The following is a 7,861-nucleotide window of genomic DNA, read 5'->3' as shown; positions in this document are numbered from 1 at the left end:
ATTTAAATGGGTCCGGTTAGAGTTGAGCTCTTTTGACACGAATCCGACACGAATAACCTGTTTATTTAAAAGTGTCATAATATGTTTAATGCATGAATGATGCATTTGAGAAGCAAAGGAATGAAATGGGCATCGCGGAGCGGGCATAACGGAAAACACGAAGCATGGCACGAGAATCCATAAGAATAAAGGAAGAGGAGTTAAGAAGACAACACGAAGAAAAGAGCTGAAACAAAGAGGATACTCGATCAATCCCACGCAGGCTCGATCGAGGAAGTAGCGTACTCGATCGAGCGCACCTAGGCTCGATCGAGTACACATTGAGCTGGGGATTTTCTGCAATTTCCATAAGTCGGTTATGTTTTACTAAAGCCTTTAGGACCATTGATTCTATTCCTAAAGGCTTTAAGCTCCCTACCACTGATAAAGGGACCTTTGAGATCAAATCGTCCTACATAAGCCTGGTAGAACGAAATATATTTGGAGGAAAAGTTGAAGAGGACCCTGCCAAGCACATGGAGAAATTTTTCACATATTGTTGTTCTATTCCTTTAACTTCTAGGGTGACTCAAGATCAAGTCAAATAGACTCTCTTTCCTTTCTCTCTGACAGATGATGTAGCAGAATGGCTACGTGACTTGGATATGGACACTGAATCAATCACAGCTCTTGCATTCTACTAGAGGTATTTTCCATCGCAGAAGACTAATGGCCTTAGAAGCCAGATTACGAGTTTTAAACAAATTCCTATTGAAGACCTTAATGAGGCATGGGTTCGTTTCAAAAAGCTAGTTCGATCTGTCCCTCATCATGGCTTCCAGATTTGGTTCCTTTGCAACCAGTTTTACAACGGGTTGTATGACGATCACAACGCTTTGCTTGATTCCACTGCCAATGGGAGATTCCAGGATAATACTAATGACGGTAATGCTTGGAAGTTGATTGATCAGATAGCTACTCACACTGCTGAGTATGGTAACCCCAGAGGTAGTAAGAGATGAAGTGGTTCAGACAATGTTATTGCGGCAGAGCTGGAGGCCTTAATGGCTCAAATAGCCGAATTAAAGATATCTAAGTCTTTGGGTAATAAGCAAGAAATTGTTCATATGATTCAGCAAGAGGTGTCCTGTGAGAGATGTGGGATAGATGGCCACACTGCGGCCAAGTGTATGAGTACCATTGAACAAGTCCATGCTTTCCAGACTTTCAAGCAAGGTACTCCTTATTCTAACTTCTTCCTTGAAAGGAGTCAGAATGTATTTGCCCAAGTCCCGCAGAAGAATGCTTATATCATTCCTCGAAATCGTGGTAATCAACCACAAGGAGGTTTTCAACGGATGCAACCTCCTCCTCAATCTCCAAGTAATGAGATGGCAGAGATGAAGGCTCTATTGCAACAAAGTATGCTGATTCAAAAGCAAACGACTCAGATTTCCGAACTAATAGCTCACAACAATATGTTGGATACTTAATTTGCTCAAATGGCGGCTCAAAATCCTTCAAAATAGCCCGAAAATCTTCCTCCTCAAGGTAAACAAGCACATGAACAAGTTAATGTTATTTCTTTGAGGAGCGGTACCACTTATCAAAGTCCGGATGTGCCCATTGATGAAGAGGAAGTCCCTTATATTCATCCTAAGGGATTGGGTAATCTTAAGTTGAGTGATGATGAGAAAGAATTAAGCAAGGATCAAACACGGGATACGGAAAAAGACGAAAAAAAGAGGAAAGAAGTGAGTACTCAATCGAGCCCCAACAGGAATGATCGAGGAACCATAGTACTCGATCGAGTAAAACACGGGCTCGATTGAGGACACCCCCCAGAGTTGAAATTTTCGCGTGTTTCAGCTACGACATTGGACAAAAATAGGATCCTCGATCGAGTGATCACTGGACTCGATCGAGTACACCCTACAGCTGAAGACGGTGCTTCTAAAACGACTAAAAAAGCAAAAGAATCCGAGCCAATTAAAATTCAACTACCTTTTCCACAAAGATTGCAAAAGTCTAATCTTGAACAACGGTTCGAGAGGTTCATGGAGGTAGTGAAGAATCTTCAAGTGAGTGTGCCATTTAGTGAATTTGTCACTCAAGTGCCGGCATATGCAAATTTTTTGAAATAGATCTTGTCCAAAAAGTGCTCGTTTGATGAAGTTGAGACGGTCGCATTCACTCAGGAGTGCGCGGCCGCATTACAAGCTAACTCACCACTAAAGCTAAAGGATCCAGGGTGTTTTTCTATTCCTTGTCATATTGGTAGTATAGTTATTGATAAAGCCCTTTGCGATTTAGGGGCTAGTGTTAGTGTCATGCCGTATTCTATATGTAAAAAGTTAAATATGGGTCAACTACGTGTCACTAATATGACCTTACAAATGGCCGATAGATCTTTAAAGTGGCCTATGGGTATCTTAGAGGATGGGCCAGTTAGAGTAGGGAAGTATTTAATTCAAGTTGAATTTATCTTTATGGATATGGCTGAGGGCTCCCAAGTCCCTATTATTCTCGGTAGACCATTCCTACACACAACGGGGGCGGTCATAGATGTTAGGGATGGCAGTCTTACACTACGAGTTGAGGATAATAAAATTACTTTTATTCTTGATAAACCATTAAAACATCCCAATTTAGAGGCTACTTGTCATATGATTAATATTATTGCTCTTACTATTGATGATTCCCATGCTTATTGTTTGGACGGGAATCCGTCTGATGCCTCTGTTGTTGCGTCAAGACCATGGAGTAAAGAAGTAGATGAAATAGAGAAGTTGACTTATGGAGATGAGCCTCATGCTGAGCCGGTTTGTAGCTTTGATGATGATGTTGACATAGAAGCTGGCCTAGATGCCTTGGAGGCCGAGATTTTTAAAGAGGAGTCCGTCAAAATTTTTGATGAAGCTCCTATGACGGATGAAGAGCCCCATCTCCTTCCAAATGAAGATTACTTGAAGAGCGATGAACATACTTGCTCATACTTCTTATTAGACTTTGAGTTTGATGAGCCAGAACTTTATTCATTGCTTACATTCTTTGCTTGGACTTTTTATTGGTGCTACTTATGTATGTGTGTAGCACATGCGCTACTTTTTGATTTACTATTGCGTGCTTTAAGTTGTATTGATTGTGCTTTGTATTGGCATTTGTTTTAAATGCAGGACATTTACTCGCCAGATGAGTACTCGATCGAGTGCTGCCAGGCTCGATCGAGTACCCTTGCTTTTTGGGTCAGAAAGGTAGCCAGATGATTATGGAATTGCGCGGTTGGTTATTTTCCCCTATTTTTGCTGCTGGTTTGTGGGAACTCCTACGCTCTTACCCGATATTCTCTTCCCTTGTATCTACTTTAATTGTATTATCTCTATTTCCTTTCCATTCCTTTTGTTAGATGTATCTACTATGTTGTAGGCATCACAATGAGGACACTGTGACATTTAGGTTTGGGGGAGGAGTTTAATTATGTTGTGTGATTTATTTATGTTGTATGCATTTAAATAAAAAATCCAATCCTTAAAAATTAAAAAATTTCAAAATACAAAAACATGGTTTTCCCTTGTTTTAGGTCGAGTCTTGGTGAATTAAATAACAATGATGTTAAATTGCATTGTTTTTGCATTTGAATCCCAATATAGTTGTTCATGTACTTAGTTTTGACCCGTTATTTATGAAAACAAAGCTCATAACTCGAGTCTTGACCGTATTGACATGCCTTATGCTAATTAGATTTGACAAATTTATGTTGGTAAACTACTTAAATTCTGAGGTCTATTGAGTTTCCTAGGCCAGGAACATCATTTGTCAATTAGGCTTGAGTGTGGTTTCTCCTTGTGAAATGTGTAATATCAAACTGCATAAGTGTGACATTGATTTCTTGATACTTTTATTGATTTCATTTGACTAAGTACATGTGGACAGACGGTTCTTACCGTTCAAATAAGCCTCACATTACCTTTTTTTTAGCCTGTTTGAACCCTTGTAGCCAACTTTAAATACATCCTATGAGCTACAATCCCAGAATTTGCCTACCTTTTCGGGACAGTCGAGTTGCTTATTTTTCGTGTCTACTTTGCTATTATGGTTGGTTTATGACTTATTGTCATGTGGGTATGGCAAAGTACTTTTTAGCAATTGTGTTGTATCCTTGTGTTGGAAAAATAAAAAGAAATATGAAGCGAAAGCAAAAAAAAAAATCGAAAAAGAAAGAAAAAGAGAATTGAAAAAAAAGAGAGAAGAAATTTATTGCTTCGTTTTGGTTTTGTCAAGGATTGAAAGGATGTTTATTAGAGTCTAATGCATATTTGGAGAGTACTTCATACGCTCTCATATGTTGTAAAGTTGAGATGATTTCTCTAGTTGGGTTGTATTCATGCTTAATTTTGTCTAGAATTGGTTTTGGTTTAGCGCTGCGACTACCGTCTTAGCTTCACATATCCATAACGTGCCTTGGCATAAACCATTTCTCCTTTGCCCATTTACCATCCTTATTGTCCTTGATACATATACTTTTGTCTACATTGTGAATGCATATTATTTGGGGAAATCTCTATCACATTAGATTACATGCATGTTTCATAAGTTGAGTAAGTGTTTCTAATTCTTTCTATCTTCACATATAAATCACCCATACTTATGAGTGCATGAGTGAATCCGCGAGAATCCGCCTAATTTGTCTTGCAAGATCGAAAGGTATTTGGCATCTGTTTATAGTATGGTGACATGAGACTTGAGCTACGTTTTCTATTACTCGTGCCTTTGAATTTGTTTTATTGGTACACTTTGGTCATTGCTTTGTTACAGTTATGGATAGCTCGGGATTTGTATGCATTAAACATTAGCTCTGAGTTATTTGTTTGCCATTTGTATGATTGCCTTATGTAATGTGTGATGCTTTGCTTGAGGACAAGCAAAGAGATGGTTTGGGGGAGTTTGATGAGTCATAATTATATGCATATTTATGCCTCTCCTTAGTTACTTTTGATACGGTTTTCGTGCTAATTTATATTAATTACATGTCTTTTATGTTAGGATGTCGATACTTCCGCTATTTGGTGTTTAATGCAGGAATGATTGTAGACATGGGCCCACCTACACGCCAAGACGATCTGTGGACGTGAAGCGGGCTTGAAAGCCACGCTCGTTGGCGTATTAAATGCTTTCGACCGGATCGATTTAGATCGGTCGGTTTCGTCTCGGCAAGGGGCTCGAAACGATGCAGTGATGTTCGGAGTTGCAACCAAACAATTATGGGATGCCTGGAAACCGTTCAAATCCACTTTATACCTAGGTCAATCAAGGCAAAAAGCGGTGCTTGCCATAGATACTAAAGATAAGGACTCGTCCCCTTTTAACATCATATCGCTAGAATGACTCTCGTACGCCCTGGATAAGGCCATCCACTATCCAAAGATTCTGAGTAAGAAGTGAGGGTACGCATTGAGAAGCTCTTTAATCGAACACCCAATCTCACCCGCGTTAACGGCCTCTACTGATCGATCGTGGTTGTTTAAGTGCAAAAGTTGATAAAACGGTTTAAATGCATGAATGCGCATCCAAAAGTTTAACCTAACATGTGAAAAATTGCTAAGCCGGTATGTTTATCCGAATATCAAGAAAATGATGTCGAGTTGGATTTAAGTTGATTTGAATGTGAAGGCGGAAATTAAACATCCATTTACCAAGTTTAGGTTATGGTGCTTAACACGATCCAATTGTTTGAAAAAGGGTGTCAAATGACCAAATTGTAAAAATGTAAACTTGTCAATCTGATCCGTCATGTATTCGGATTAACCGTAAACGGGATCGTCCTATACAAGTGCTAAAAACGAAACAGAACAGTGTTAGGCAACCTTATTGGGGCGCGAGCGATTAGGCGAGGCAACAAGGCCTGTTCAGATTTGAAATAAAGGAAACAGGAGGTTCCTTGGGGCGCGAGCCTTAGGGCACTCCAAGGGACCTCTCCTGGTTGTTTAAAAGGTTATTTAAAACCGTATTTGTGATTAATGATTTGCAAGTATTGATTTGCATGACTCGGAATAATTACTATTATGTTAGTAATATTCGTTGTCGGGTTTGCAAGTTTGGAAAGCATAGTTTACAAAAAAAATGTAAAATATATGTGCTTAACCATTTAATCACCTTATACGAATTAAATCCACATGGTATTTATTTTAACCAAGGGTGATATGCAATATGGCCAAGATAAAGATAAAAATAAAATAAAATAAAAGTGAAAGGAAAATGTTTGATTTGACCTAATTATGTTAAGTTCATTTATTTGTAATTAGTCGATATTTATCACCGTACTCGGATTAAACCGATATGGTATAAAGAACCAAGGATGATTATGAATTATGACTAATATATTTGAAAGTGTAAATAAATGAGAAAAATGGTAAATAAAAGAAAAGGGTGTTAAAACACCCATTTATTTGTAATTAACCAATAATATCATCGAGTCACGGAATAAACCGTCATAGTATAAGGAACCAAGGATGATTTTTAAAATGTTCAAAATATTTGTCACTAAAATGAATTAAAATGGTAAAAACTGTAAAAGGAAAGAAAGAAAATAAAAAACAGTTTTGAAGGAAGATGAACTCAAACACGTTTGAGTCTGACCCGAGAAGCCACAAGAGACGCGAGTCTCTTTTCATAGCAAAGAGCTTCTGTCTCAGGCCAAAACTCATTTTTGGCCCATCTAACCTATATTTGAATCGTGTTATGCATTGTTCATGCTTAAACTCATAAAAACAGTAAAAACCTGAAATAAGTGAGTTGTTTACACCCTCAAACTTACGTGTTATGATGTTTGCGAGGTAGATGACTTTAGAGACGGTTTTCTCGTATGCGACTACTCGTGATCAAAGAAGTTTAAAAGAGTGCCCTAAAAAGGATTTTGTTTTGAAAATGAGTTGAAAACATGTTGTTGAAAAATATATTGATTAATGTTGAGTTGGTCGAATGCACGATGACGGTACCAAACAATTGTGTAAGGCTTGTATTTCAATCGGTAGGTCGAAAACACGTGTCGATTTTTTGATTTAGGAAGTCGAGTATAGAAGTTTAAGGGAGATGTGAGGGGGCGGACGCTCGCGTGAAGATTATGGTGTCTGAAGGTGGGTATTTATAGAGAGATGAGGGGTGATAGGTCGGTTGAGTTTGCTTGGAGGCTAAGGAGGACGCCTAAAGAGGTGCGAGCCACCTAGAAATACAAAGGGGTGTGTTGTCCCTTTCAATTTGGACGTGGCCTTTGCTCCATCCATTATTTGGTTGGTTTGATTAGTGGTAATCAAATAATATGTCTTGTAATAATATGGGCATCTAATAAGATTATTTTTGGGTGTTATTTGGGGTAGATATTTTTTGTGCTTGACTCGGGTTTGACCCGTGTTGAGTCAGGATTTGAATTTTGAGTCGGTTTTTGGCCCGGTGTCGATTTTGACTCTAATTAGGGTCATTTTAATGCAAATCGCATGATAAAGACATTGATGGCATTATTTTCGATATTCGAGACTCGGGTTGACTCAGATTGACTCGAGTTGCGGGTTTCTGAGTCGGTTTTGGGTCCGAAGACGGTTTTAACTCTAAATAGTGTTATTTTAATGCAAATTAATTTAGAAAATCATTTTTGAAATCATTTTTCATATCCGAGTAATGCATTAAATTGTCTCATGTATAGTCAATCTACGCACGCATATAAAAAAACACGTTATAATCCGATCATCATCGGGTGGTTTTTGGAAGGTGCGGATAATGGGTATCTACAATGATGCATTTGAGGAGCAAATAAATGAAATGGGCATCGTGGAGCGGGCATAAAGGAAAACACGAAGCATGACACGAGAATCCATAAGAATAAAGGAAG

The 7,861-nt window shown here is 38.5% G+C and overlaps 1 non-coding gene across 1 annotated transcript; it reads right to left on the bottom strand.

Annotated features, from left to right (window-relative positions):
* Window positions 1–710: 710 nt before the first annotated feature.
* Window positions 711–817, bottom strand: LOC141603414 (small nucleolar RNA R71). The gene has a single exon (XR_012525293.1). It is a non-coding gene; the product is annotated as a small nucleolar RNA R71 (small nucleolar RNA).
* Between the last annotated feature and the right edge of the window lie 7,044 nt (window positions 818–7,861).

This window comes from Silene latifolia, chromosome 9 (assembly GCF_048544455.1).
Source record: "Silene latifolia isolate original U9 population chromosome 9, ASM4854445v1, whole genome shotgun sequence".
Lineage (NCBI taxonomy): Eukaryota > Viridiplantae > Streptophyta > Magnoliopsida > Caryophyllales > Caryophyllaceae > Silene > Silene latifolia.
This window is presented reverse-complemented; position numbering and strand designations above follow the sequence as displayed.